The sequence below is a fragment of the Pseudophryne corroboree genome, chromosome 11 (genome assembly GCF_028390025.1).
Source record: "Pseudophryne corroboree isolate aPseCor3 chromosome 11, aPseCor3.hap2, whole genome shotgun sequence".
Taxonomy (NCBI): Eukaryota; Metazoa; Chordata; class Amphibia; order Anura; family Myobatrachidae; genus Pseudophryne; species Pseudophryne corroboree.
The window spans coordinates 139,884,238-139,898,708 of NC_086454.1; the positions used below are offsets into that span (position 1 = coordinate 139,884,238).

Consider the following 14,471-nt stretch of genomic DNA (forward strand, 5'->3'; position numbering starts at 1 on the left):
AGGGAGGGGGGTCCTGTCAAAATATGGAGGTGGTATGTTTGTAGCTAGCTATGATTCAGAGAACTTGGCAAGCTTTTTCCAGGGGGACCACCTGTCACTGAAATGATGGGTTTATTAAACTGTGCAAGTCCTGTTTAAACAACATAAGGGTGCGTGGGAGAGCCCAAGGACAATTCCATCTTACATCTCTTTTTTTTATTTGCATGATGTGCTCTTTGGGGCCTAGTTTTCAAAACTGTCGTCCTGTCTGCCACTGCAGTGCCACTCCTAGATGGGCCACGTGTTTGTGCCGCCCACCTGTGTTGCTTAGCTTAGTCATCCAGCGACCTCGGTGCAACCTTTTGGCCTAAAAACAATATTGTGAGGTGTGAGGTGTTCAGAATAGACTGGAAATGAGTGGAAATGAATGTTATTGAGGTTAATAATACTGTAGGAACAACCTCCCCCCTTCTCCCCCAATTCTTTGATTGTAGCTGTTTTTATGGTTTGTTTGTTTTTTAAATAAAGATCCAAAACCAAAACCCGAAAGGGTGGTTTTGGCAAAACCAATCCAGATCCAAAACACGAACGGAGATCCAGATCCAAAACCAAAACGCAAAAGCAGGAAAAGTGTCCGGTGCACATCTCTGCGAAAAACTAGATTAATTGATACATCATTAGATTTTGTTTAGCACTTTATCTGTGTTGCACTCTTGCCTGAGTCTGTTTTAGGTAGTGTACAAATAGAGAAATGCAGTCTCCATTCTTAATCTGCCTAGGAATACTGTAGTTATCCAACAAACATCACTTAAAGAAGCAAGAAAATATCATCATCATCATCATCATCATCATCATCATCATTATTATTTTTATTTGCAAAGTGCCACAAGGGGAAATACAAGTGGCAATGTTTTACATCAGGGGTGGGGAACCTTTGGCCCTCCAGCTGTTGTTGAACTACACATACCAGCATGCCCTGATACAGTTTTGCTATTTGGCTATGCTAAAACTGTTGCAGGGCATGCTGGGATGTGTAGCTCAACAACAGTGGAAGGGCCAAAGGTTCCCCACCCCTGCTTTACGCGAACAAAGACTAGTCTAAAAGAGTTAACCGTTTCACATAGGCAGAGGGGAGATCAACTTGCTTGTATGAGCTTACAATCTAAAGGCTATAAAAGATATATAATGATATAGGCCCTCATTCCGAGTTGATCGCACGTAGCAAGTTTTTGCTGCTCGTGTGATCAACTTGACGCCGCCTATGGGGGAGTGAATTTTAGCATAGCAGGGCTGCGATCGCTTGTGCAGCCCTGCCATGCTAAAAAAGTTTCCTGCAAAACAAGACCAGGGTCAGACTTACCCTGTGCGACGAATCCAGCGACGAAGGTCCCGGGATTGACATCAGACATTCGCCCTCCAAACGCCTGGATCCGCCTGCGTTCGCCTCACCACGCCTTGAAAACGGTGAGTATCCGCCCCGGAATGCCTCCCGCCTGTCAGTCTTCATGCGATCGCCGCTGCGATCACTTTCTGCGTTGGCGGCGTCGCTGCCCGGCAAGGCGCGTGTGCATTGCGGGCGCAGCCGCAGCCGCAGTCCCGACCCATTCGCACTGCAGCGAAGAACAGCTGAGTGCAAACGGGTCGGAATGACCCCCGTAGTCTACTACATTACATTTGACTCAGTGATGATCAGGAGTGAACTGGATCACTGAAAACTACATTAACTGTTTCAGAAAGCCCTATAGGGAGATAGTCAACAGTATATTTAGGAATTTGGGGAATAAGATATTCTAAATCTTAACGTACAATATTTTCGATGGTGCACAATCAGAATCAATTGTATACTTAACTGAAAAAGAATACGTTGAATAATAAAGTTGGTGTTCCCCATTTGAAACATAGAATATTATCAATGAAAAAGTGGAATCTCTGCACTGCGTGACTATCATAGTTTTACCATAAACCTTGGAATCTATATGAAAAACCTACATTTCCTTGCTGCATGAATAATATCAGGGATGCTGAGAGAGGTTGGAGCAGTTACCATGAGCCTGGGCCTAGGCCTCTCTAAAGTAGAGTGTATTGACAGGATGGCCTGGTTTGTGTACCAGGTGTTAGGGCTTATACTATAGGAATGGAGGTTTTGGGCTGAGTCTTAAATTTAGAGATTGATTGGAGCTGGGTCAGACCATTTTGCTTTGATCTTCCCACCAGCGTCATTACCCTTCTGGGTGGGTAGTCAAGGTAGAAGGTAAGAGTGGATACCTTTGTGATTTTAGTTTGTTGGTTGATTTTTTGTGTAGTGATGTGAGTTTGGGGGGATTTTGATGAGGATTTTAGCCATTATTTCTGTGCCACAATACTTAAATCTATATTTTTTTTACTGGTAATAAATTATAACTCATTTAAATAAATAGCTAACAGTTTGTGCCAAATTCATGTCTCTATGTCGTTGTCCTTGATCATGGTTTTGGTTATTTACTGGTATGATGCACACACTGGGTAACCATCAGCCGTTAAGAGGTTTGGACAGTTACCATGTACCAAGGAGGTATAACCACTCCCCCAAAATATCACAGCCACTCCCCTTTCCAGTGTGTAGCTTCTGCAAAGTGCACCCTACACGGAATGGGCACGCAACCCCCCCCCCCCTCCCCACCCACACACACACACCATGTCCCCAAGTATCTGGAACTAACGCATTTCTTGGAAGCAATGCATAAAATTCCCAGAATGCTTACACGTAGAAATGTACTGTTCTGCTGAAGAATTGATTACAACAGTGCCTTATTTGTTCTGGCAAATCTAAATATTGTGTATGCACAAATATGATGGGCACTTCAAGCTTACCTCTAATAGTACGTTTGAACGTGTGAGAACTATAGCAGAAGATAATGGGCGATGACAAAACAAGCACTTGCTGTACCAAAATTCGCCGGGCAGCACTCTAATAATAAACTTTCAGGTGTACTTCCAGGAGCATGCTATGACTCACGTTGTAAATACCGTACAGTTTTGCTTTTAAAATAAACCAAAAAACAACAACTCTTCACAGTATTGGAAGGAGTTCAGAGTCGTAAAACTAAATTAATAAATGGAATGTGTGATTATTTTTTTTTTTTTTAGGAATGAGGAAAAGTCTAAGTTTATTTATACAGGAAAAAAAATGTGACAACAAAGGGATAAGATAACGTTATATAAATATATCCAATAAACACAACTTTCCGGGTCTTTGTCATCAAATTAGCTGTGCCGATGACATAGGGTCACATCTTAAGGACAGAGGAAAGGAGATTTTACATGAACAACTGAAATGTGTTTTGCTGAATAACATGGAATTTAATATCAAGGGAGCTTCTGGTAGCCAACACCACAGATTGTGTTATAATAATAATAATAATAATAATAATAATAATAATAATTTTATTTATATAGCGCTCTTTCTCCAATAGGACTCAAGGCTCTTAACAGATACATAGCATAATATAGTACAGAAAATAATGAAGTACATTTTCATAAAATACAGAAGCATGAAGATACTAAAAAGGACATTATGGAAATGCTTGAGTAAACAGAAAAGTCTTGTGTTGAGTAACATAATAGGAAATCAGGATGTAGTGTTACAAAAATGAAAACAGAAGTAGAAGGTTCATCCAGGAAACATTTTAAAATTTGAAACCTTTTCCTTAATTGAAGAAACAATAAAAATTCCTTCATTTACATTGTTTCTTCTGGATCAACAACAAAGGTTGAATTCACTGCAACCTTTTGGTTGATGTAACTTAATACGCTCTACACTGGCTCTTGTGCTTGTATTGCAGCCAGTTTAGTTCACTGAGTTTATAGTTTACACAGAAACTAGCAGACTTGGAAGATAAGTGGATATTGTACTGCTAAATATGGGATGAGTGTAGGGATATGATATGGAATCCAACAGAAAGGGATTTATTGAGAGTGAGCAGAAACCATGACAAAGTTTTATAGAAAGAGCTGGTACAGAACTGTCCAGGAAATGTCTTAAATAAAAGAAACAGTTTACAAAGTATGTGGAGATTACGAAGAGTGTATGAATGTGGTGGGAAATATAAATAGGAATTACTTGGCCAGTCATGAAACATTCTATTTTTGCCGATGTAATATGGTGCTATCATTGACCATTTCACCTCCTCACCCCAAATCATAACTGAGTACAACTAAAGACAAAATTCACCCCCCAAAATCAAAATGCACAAAGACTGTAGATTTTAGCATTGGCAACTGTTAGTAGTGGCGGCGAGCGAGGAGGAAGGGGGTGGGGGGTGTTTGGGAGCTGAAGGCTACAAATTACCCGGGCCCGGGTCCCATGGAGGGGATTAGTGGGCTCAGTGTGGCTGGGGAGGCGCTTACAATACTATTTTATTTTTCAGTATATTTTTGTATGGGTGCATGGCCACACCTCCTGTGATTACGCCACGTCCCCTGAAAAGTACCTTGGCCAGCCAGGCTCTCTACTGCCCTGTCTTTTAGATGCAGGATTACAGAATGAGCAACTGAATAGCTCCAGGGGTTTGACCAGTAGAAGCTCTTGCCCCGGGCAAGCAGGACTTTTGCCCGGGGTGCCGCAGCTATGAGGGCGCTGCCGCACAGTCCACACTGTTTACACGGCACCTGGAGCCGAAGCGCCATGTTAATGAAGCTGAGCCTCCCTCCCACCCTCCCACTTTCCCATGATGCCATGCGCACAGCTGTACACACAATGCTGTGCGGTGCGCAATGAAGTCATCGCGCACGGCATTGTGGGACTCGGAGCGGCCGCATGGAGGCAGGAAGTGCGCACTAAGCACGCGGGTGGCAGCACAGCATCATGGAGATGGCGTGAGGCAGCACACAGGCTGAGGCAGCATCGCGGACGGCAGCGGCACACCAGCTCCCAAAGTTGTGGTGGAGCATGATGCAAAGTTGTGCGGACAAACAGCAGCATGCTCTGACCGGCAGTGCTGGGGATACTATTTACTATAGCACTGCAGCCCGCTCTGTGTGTTCTCCCTCAGCTCCCTGACCCAATGGTCACCAGGCCAGCCCTAGGGGAAGGTTTTTAGAAGTGGTGATGTTCCCTAATTTCTTGTAGAAGTTGCTAGATAAGTAGAATCTGGTTGCTATGGGCAACATCTCTACTTCTAAAAATATGCACTTTAGTAAATATATCCCCTAGAATGTTGTAACATAGAACTACATTTTTTATTTGGTACTATTCCGTGGCCACGCCCCTTCCCCATTAAGTTACGCCCCTATTTGGCATGCACTATCCCTGTTTTGAATGGGGGGGGGCAAATAAAAGTTTGCACTGGGAGCCACAAGGTCTAGAACCGGCCCTGGGTTTAACTCAGGAACTACATCCCGGCTTAGAGAATTTATTCTTACCTAGGATTGCCAGCATTTAACAAAATTCCCATCCGAGGGTAGGGTCTCGGGTAGGAGCTTATCCTTTTGATTTGTTAGAAGTAAAGTGATTGCTAACCCGATCACTCTACATGCTACTATGCAAGCATGGTCATCAGATTGCGCATATGCAAGTGTCTATTTTCTCATAGGGATCCTATGGATCTCTCTCCCGCAAACCTTTGAAAACTGTAGCCTATAGGCTGAAGATGACCTTAGCTACCGAGGGCTCCTTAGAGAGATTGGCAACAGGCAACTGTTATACATGTTGCACTTGTTTGATATATAAATGTATCGCATACAATTTCGTGACCTGCTTTCCTCCTCTGTTAACTCTATCAACATACCTAATATCCATATGTCAAATGCAGGCAAATATATGCAGACATAACAAAATAGCACTTATACAGCAAACATAGAATCATTAACTATATCACCCAGGGAGAGGTTCCTGCAATTAATTAAGTAGTCAGAGTAAGTAATCTCTGCTTGGATCTCACATAGCAGTGCTCAGACACACATTAAAGATGAGAAAAGAGGAACAGCGCACATATCACTCGTATTAATATTACGTTACGTGACCAAGAACAATAAAGCAGTAACTATGTATATAAGTTACATAATATTACATATATTATATAGCCAACAAATCTAACAAATGCTCAGGTACCATCAATTCATCACACTCAACCTGTCAGTGGCTTTTCTGCATTCTAGAGAGAGGCGTTTTTTAAAACACAACGCCATGCTTCTTTTCTTCCCGTTCTGACAGCTATACTGAGCTATCTCACCTGGTATCCGGTCTCTAGGTCGACCATACTTAGGTCGACCATTATTGGTCGGCAGTAAGGTCGACATGGTTTCTAGGTCGACATGTACAAAGTCGACATGACAGAAGGTTGACATGAGTTTTTCAAAAAATTTTCATTTTTTTTTTTACTTTTTAATGCTCTACAATCCACGTGGACTACAACTGGGAATGGTAACCTGTGCCAAGCCTAGCGGTAGCGGAGGGGACGCGGTGCACTAATTGGGGTTCCCGGTCACTCTACGTTGAAAACGACACCCAATTAAAAAAAAAAACAACTCATGTCGACCTTCTCTCATGTCGACCGTGTACATGTCGACCGTGAGACCATGTCGACTTAGAAGCCATACCGACCTACTTACTGTTGACCTAGACAATATCGACCTAAGTGTTGTTGATTCTATGATCCACACCCATCTCGCCTATCAGAACCACATCTAAAAACCTGACCTGTTGTTTTCATCTAGGATTTAGCAAATGGCAGCTTGATGTATATGTATTATTATCATCTGTAAATTAATGACATTTTCAGATCAGGCGCAGTTAAATAATGTGATTTAATAATACTTTTATTCCTCTGCCTCCAAAAGACTTCCCGCATATTCACTGGAGGTGGCCACTGCAAGGGGAAGCATGTCTTTTTCCCCCACCCCAGGTGATGCAATGCTTCAGATCGCGGCATTGTGCAGAGGGGGTGGGGCTTTGGTGATTCGATTTGCAGAGATGTGCCTCACGCATCACTAGGAAGTGAGCATTATACAGGAGGGTTCCCCAATCTTCTGGGAGCTCTAGAGTAAGTATGTATTTAATGTGTATTTTTTCACAGTATACAAACTGCACAGAACAAAAAAACTAAAAACTTTTGGTTTTGCAAAGCCACACTTTACTAACTGTCCCACTAGTTTTAGATCATTAACCCTGGTTCTCAATGGTGAAGGACTTCAGACAGCTTACCTATGTCATTGATCGGTTTCAAAACTTTACAAGATGTCAAGTAGAAATACCAATTTATTGTCAATGTAAATAACAAGGAGACATGTTTAACAAGAGTACAGAAGCCATTACTGTAAACTATAAATATTTCTAGTTATGTTTTTCAGCAGTATAGAAACAAAGTATTGAAAGAATGTGACCTGTCAGTCCTGCCATGAAGTACAATTTAAGAAAAAATGGGCACTCACCTTTATGTGATAGCACCCTCCTAGACAGTGGCGTAAATTCATCCCAGTCGCCTGGAGGCAATTTAGAGTTCAGAGTTCCCCCCTCAACCCCCTGGAAAAAAAAAGAGAAAATAAATATGGTGTATATCTATCTATACACAAATTCACTAAAATGGAATATGTGTCTATTGGGCCTATTTACCGGGTACCCACTGGAAAGAGATGCCATATGGTAAACGTGTGATGCCCTCTGGTGCTGTTGTTACAGGCCGTTGTGTAAAGTGGACAGATCTGGATAAAGAAACACAGGGCCCTAATCAATATGCCCACTCAGGGCCCCATATTAATGCATATATAAATACAGACATACAGCACTCACCCCTAACTCCATACCTCCCAACATTGATAACGGTGAAGGAGGGACACCAACGCGCGCCTTCGGCGCGTGCCCGATTTTTAGGGGCGTGACCTATCGAAAAGGGGGCGTGGCCTCACGGCAAGTGCCGCGATCGCCAGCCACGCCCCGTTTTCGTCATTATGGGGGCATGCACAGCGCTGTGAGAGCTGCTGGTCATGCCCCCTGTCCCTCTTTGCCGTGAATAGACGCTGTGCACATGCGCACAGCGTCTATTCACCGCTGCTCTCCTCAGAGCAGCGAGTGACGGGGGGGGGATCTCCCAACTGCCCCCCCACCCGCGGGACTCTGCGACCCGCGGGTGGGACAGCTGGACAGACCGTGAAAAACGGGACTGTTCCACCAAAATCGGGACAGTTGGGAGGTATGCAACTCAGATCCCTCCCTCATACAGACCTCCCTAATATAGCTCTTTCCTTCTCACACCGACCCCATACACCTAAGGACACTTGCAGGGTGTCTTGGATTGGTGGTCCAGGATCAAATCAAATTATTCATGGTCAATATAATAGGCAAAACCAGTCCTGGTGGCTGCCAATCATAAAATATGTGGGCAAACAGAAGCAAATCTTGTCCATCACCATATAACTGAACCTAATGGTGCCCATACACTTGTGAGATGTCTGGTACAATCCTACGATTTCGACCGCATGTGTGCGATAAATCACAGGATTGTATGCACATCTTATGTACCATGCACCACGATGCGAGGGCACGCCGGTTGAATCTCGCGTCTCAAGATCTTATGTGCTGAACTTAATATTTATCAGATCGCACGTGCGATCACATGTTGTTTTTACCACATTCGATTTATCGCACTGCGATGTGTGATCTGTGAGGTATTTAGCCCACTTCCTGGACACTCCCCTCCGCTCGCATTCGATCACCTGATTTCTGGTCGCAAGTGGCATGCGATAAATCGCATGATTGTATGCGCATCGCATGCATAAAAAAAGCACTTTCGATGCAATTTATCGCAAGGTGATCTTCAAGGGAAATCGGGCCTGATATCGCATCGCATGCAATCGCACAAGTGTATGGCCAGCATAAAGATGACATATAAACAAAATTTACTTCATTTAATATTTCTTTCTAAATTTTTCAATAAGAAACTTTTATGCCTAGAGGTGCCGTGAAAACAATTCTGATACTTTAGGGCGCCGTGATTCAAAAAAGTTTGGGAACCACTGGTCTACACACGCAGTTCTCCCTACTCACTCAGTTCCCCTTAAACCACCCTCACTCAGAGCCCCCCCACATAGCTGTCCCTAACTCACAGACCCCCCCCCCCCCAAAAAAAAAAAAAGCATTCCTCCGTCACTCAATTCCCCTCCCATCAAACACACACACAGTGCATCATTGCTTGTAGTGCCTGCTGGCCAGGCTGTTGGGAAGGGGGGTTTTCAGGCAACTGGAGAACCCCCTCCCCCTCCACACTCACGTTTGCCTTATGGCACATTTATACCTTAACTGCATAATAAGTGATGTAGAGATTCAAAAAGAACGTTGGCCATGTAAATTAAGTGGCCAGCCGAAGTACGTTATAAATGTACAATTATATATAAACTAATGCTGGGTCAACTTGGCCTGCACATCGCTTTGTCCCCCACACTCTGTCCCGCCCCTCCCCAAGGCCATAACAGGGCTGCAATGCACCCTACGCTGGCCAACCTGTGCCGGCCACGCCCTGCAATTAAACCCTAAAAACAAATTTTTTTTCAAAGGTTTCCACAATTATGGCCACTACTGTGTATATATATATATATATATACAAACAAATCTAGAAAACCACAGCACTCGCCACCCTAGAAGCGGGGTGCAATATTCGCACTCACCACTCATAGGGCGGGGTGCATGCAGCCCATGGCCACCAACCCAAATATATACAAACAGAAAGTTCAGCACTCACCATAGCAAGCTCACTTATCCTCACAACATCAATAAATAAATGATGGGGGTTTAGTTAGTGAATTGGTCAATGCACGGAAGCCTGCATACCGCTCGCCAAGGTACCCCACCTTCATGCAGGTCCTACACTATCACAAAGTCTCAAAAATTAAAACCTGGCAACTGTATCACACATAATATACTGCACACATGCCCACTAGGTTTAATGTGTATCTGCCATGCATCTTATGGCTTTTAAAGGTACACTAGTCACCTGACACTGGCTGATAAATTACTAAGGAGCAGCTGACACAGGTTTAGAACAAGTGAGATTACACAGGGGTGCATGAAAAGGCCTGTGACCATGGGTAATAAGAGTTAACCAAAGATTAACCCCGTAATATACAAACAAATCTAGAAAACCACAGCACTCGCCACCCCAGAAGCGGGGTGCAATATTCGCACTCACCACTCATAGGGTGGGGTGCATGCAGCCCATGGCCACATACCCAAATATATACAAACAGAAAGTTCAGCACTCACCATAGCAAGCTCACTTATCCTCACAACATCAATAAATAAATGATGGGGGTTAATCTTTGGTTAACTCTTATTAACCGTGGTCACAGGCCTTTTCATGCACCCCTGTGTAATCTCACTTGTTCTAAACCTGTGTCAGCTGCTCCTTAGTAATTTATCAGCCAGTGTCAGGTGACTAGTGTACCTTTAAAAGCCATAAGATGCATGGCAGATACACATTAAACCTAGTGGGCATGTGTGCAGTATATTATGTGTGATACAGTTGCCAGGTTTTAATTTTTGAGACTTTGTGATAGTGTAGGACCTGCATGAAGGTGGGGTACCTTGGCGAGCGGTATGCAGGCTTCCGTGCATTGGCCAATTCACTAACTAAACCCCCATCATTTATTTATTGATGTTAATAAGTGAGCTTGCTATGGTGAGTGCTGAACTTTCTGTTTGTATATATATATATATATATATATATGCCGGTATTCCCCGGAAGCGAGTCCCCTCGTGGGCTTGCTATGCTCAGCGTGCTTCAGTTACGGTGGCACATTTCGCTCGCCACAGATTCTGTTTTCGCTCAGTTGGTGGCGTGGACCCACCAACCTAGTGGGAGTACTAGGCGGGTGTCAGGCTATGGTCTGTCAGTAAAATACCAGCTGTTGGGATTCCGGCGTCGGTCTCTTGAAAGCTGGGATCCAGACAGCCGGCATCTTAACTGCATCTTACGTATATATATATGTAGTTGACTTTGAAATTACTAGACACTGTCATATTTTAGACCAAGGCTGCATTTTACAATACAGGGCTTGTCCAGGAATATCCTTCTTTGGTCTGTTTATAGTTCCGTGATTTGCTAACTACAATTATAGTCAAGTAAAAAAAAAAGGCAACATGTAAAATATGAATAAGAACGTGTGTACAGATCTTTTACAAATCAGAGAAATACAGAGTAATTTATATTGCGACCTATAGGCTACTAGACAAAGTGCAGTACAGGCCTGGTGATATTATAAGTGTGTAAGGAAACATGCACAGTATGATAAGAATGTGAGAGATCACAGTTGAGGGAAAGAGAGCACAAAGAGACATATATGTGGTGTTAAAGGGGACTGAATAGAGTCAAAGATATCTAAACTGAAGTTTAAAACATAAAGCAGTCTGCAAAACATAAGATAGTTGGAACATTGCAGTAATATAATAAAACTAGCATTCATTGGTCCCTCAGCAGTAGTGGCATTTTCATGTTCATCAGCTGGCCCTCATTCCGAGTTGATCGCTCGCTAGCTACTTTTTGCAGCCGTGCAAACGCATAGTCGCCGCCCACGGGGGACTGTATTTTCGCTTTGCAAGTGTGCGATCGCATGTGCAGCCGAGCGGTACGAAAATGTTTTTTGCCGTTTCAGAGTAGGTCTGAACTTACTCAGCCCTTGCAATCATTTCAGTCTGTCCGGTCCCGGAATTGTCGTCAGACATCCGCCCTGCAAATGCCTGGGCACGACTGCGTTTTCCCTACCACTCCCAGAAAATGGTCAGTTGACACCCATAAACGCCCTCTTCCTGTCAATCTCCTTGCGATCGGTTGTGCGAATGGATTTGTCGCTAGAAGCATTGCACAGCAACGATGCTGTTTGTACCCATACGACGCGCGTGCGCATTGTGGTGCATACGCATGCGCAGTAGTAACCTGATCTCTGCGCTGCGAAAAACGGCAGCGAGCGACCAACTCCGAATGAGGGCCTTTGTGAGCTTTGTGCCACAATTGCCTGACACTTACTAACAGCTGCATGATATGTAAAGCTCCAGGCGGTGAGGTGACATCACTTGGGTCTTTATGTGACACAAATATCTGGGCACTAATCCTACAAGCATTGTCAACCTGCCACCTTCTGAGAGGTAGACTGTCAGCTGAGAATAGGCAACCTGCTGGATTCACTGACAGTTTGCCCCAGTAACTTACTGCCAGGGGGTTGGGTGTCATATAAAATGCAGGCCACTAGCACATCACATCCAGGAGAGGGAGGACACAATCGGTTATATCTTTGTGGGGAATTCAATTGTTTTGTGGGTGCCAATTGGAGAAATTCAATTGTTCTCCCCTTGGACGCCTAAACTCCTAAAGCAATTGAATTACTCCAATCAGCGCCATCTAGTGGCATTCAATTGAATTGCCCACTCTTGAGTCTATCATTAAGAGGCAAGTTATAGTATGTCATGAAACATACAACTATGGGTGCACAGAGGGGAAACACACAAAGTTCCAGGGTCCGGATCGTCCTTTCTTGTACCACAAAAGAGGGTATAATGCACAAATATGTCACAAGCTGAGCTCTATATTAACTCTGCCTCCTGATCTCTCCATTACTTGACTTAATAATACACATACTATTATTACACCAGACCCCTGAACATCAGCAGCCTGAACCTCTGCAATGATGAGAGTTGGAGGCTGGTCTAGGTCTTGCCTTGCAGTAAGCATTGGGGCCTCTGTTATGGGACTCATGAACCCCAACAGCCCAGAAGGGAGGACCTCTCATTACTGAGTTATGAGGAAGCAAGAGGGTGGGGTTATCTATTCAATATTCCCACTTAACGAATGCATTTTACTGTAAAATGAACTGCACTGTATTTATTGTACTGTATTTATTTGCTGATGGACAACATTAATTAGTACTTTAATGCATGTTATACTAGACACCAGCTATTGGAAGTATTCTATTGCTAAATAATTTCCTATGTTATTGACATACAGTACATAGGGCTCTATTCATGAAGAAGTGAAAATTCCTGTTTCCCTGATAACAGGGCTCTTCAGCTCTTCTTCCTTTTCATAAAGGGGTTTATTGTAGAGAAATTTACGTTTTCTCCAGTAGTGCCTCTAATTAGAGTAAAGAATGCTTCTCCATACAACAGTGTGGGGAGAGCGATTCAGAGATAAAGAAAGCTGTCATCTTTAGGGGCTCATTTATCAACAAATGATAAAACTCATTGCTTATGATAAATGATGCTCCAGCCAATCAGCTCCTATCATGTATTTGAAACATTACAGTTGTGAGCTGATTGGCTGGAGCACCATTTACCATACTCAATGAGCTTTATCACTCAGAGATAGATGGGCCTCCAAATTACTTGAATATTACAGTGAAACACACTTTGGGGAAACAAAAAAAATTTTTGGTTCGCCCTGCACTCAACGGAACATTTTAATTGCTGCTCTGTTCAGATGCAAATACTGCAGCTGCTAATTTATTTCTGCTCGCTGAGGTCCAGCATTTTGCACATTTTCCCTGTCACGCCCTGTAGTTTAGGTGGGTTTAGCAACTAAGATGGTATATTTGGGCCCAACCAGCGCAAAAAGTAATGTGCACCTGGCTACACGTACCTGGAGGCACCATCAATTGAATATAACGCCATATAAAAAGATGGGCGATTGGGCATGAGTGTAGGCACAGAAACAATTTTATCGCCCCCTTTGAGCTACCAATCTTCTGTCTGTCCAATCACCTGTACTCATATATTGCGCTGAGCTGTGTGCATTTAATAAATGTGTATAAAACCTTCCCTTAACATATGGATTTATAGCTGAAAGTTGTTGATGAGCTGACAGCACATGACGTATCAAGCTGAGGAGGTTATCCCAGAGTAGACAGGTCACATGATGCCCTCATCCAATCCTGGGTCCTCACTTTTGGCCAGGTACATCAACCTGATTACTGTTCCGTCTTCTGACACCAGAGAAACTTCTTTAGTTACACAGACACGGGGACTATGTGGTTCTTCCATTAAAGGGATAAAGGTGTCAGACGGGTTGGATATACCCATTAGGAAGTTTAACTGAACATCTTTCACAAGAGAATACAATACTCTAAGTATATTTTCCAGCCCCAGTTTCTCTAACTCTATGCATAATCTACAGTACAAAGTTTTAATGGATAGAAGGGTTAAATCAACCCTGGACTTCCTCATGCTCGTACTGCTGACATGGTTAACACGCCTGTACAAGAGAGGTGACAGGAACTATATACAAGTACATGGGATAAATGAACGTTCTGTCTAGAATCTTGGGAAAATAATTCATATTTTACTTGTTAAGTGTTCAGTATACTAGCTGTCCTTTAAAATAATTGAATACAATTCATATTTTTTCCCTAAGTGTTACAGATTTGATATACTATACAATAATTCAACACTGATTTTACACATTGCTTCTCAGAAATAGAGATCTTCCTCCGCATTCTACTCCGAGGGGCGGCGCTTCTAAAACTTCGAAGAAGGAAAG

General features: G+C 43.3%; 1 protein-coding gene across 1 annotated transcript in view; it reads right to left on the reverse strand.

The window, feature by feature from the left end:
• CHRM1 (cholinergic receptor muscarinic 1) overlaps nt 1–14,471 on the reverse strand; it is a 416,640-nt gene that overhangs the window by 348,297 nt on the left and 53,872 nt on the right. Inside the window, exon 2 of the mRNA XM_063944868.1 lies at nt 7,387–7,477. The gene's annotated coding sequence lies outside the window, so the exon portion shown is untranslated. The remainder of the gene's footprint in view (nt 1–7,386; nt 7,478–14,471) is intronic.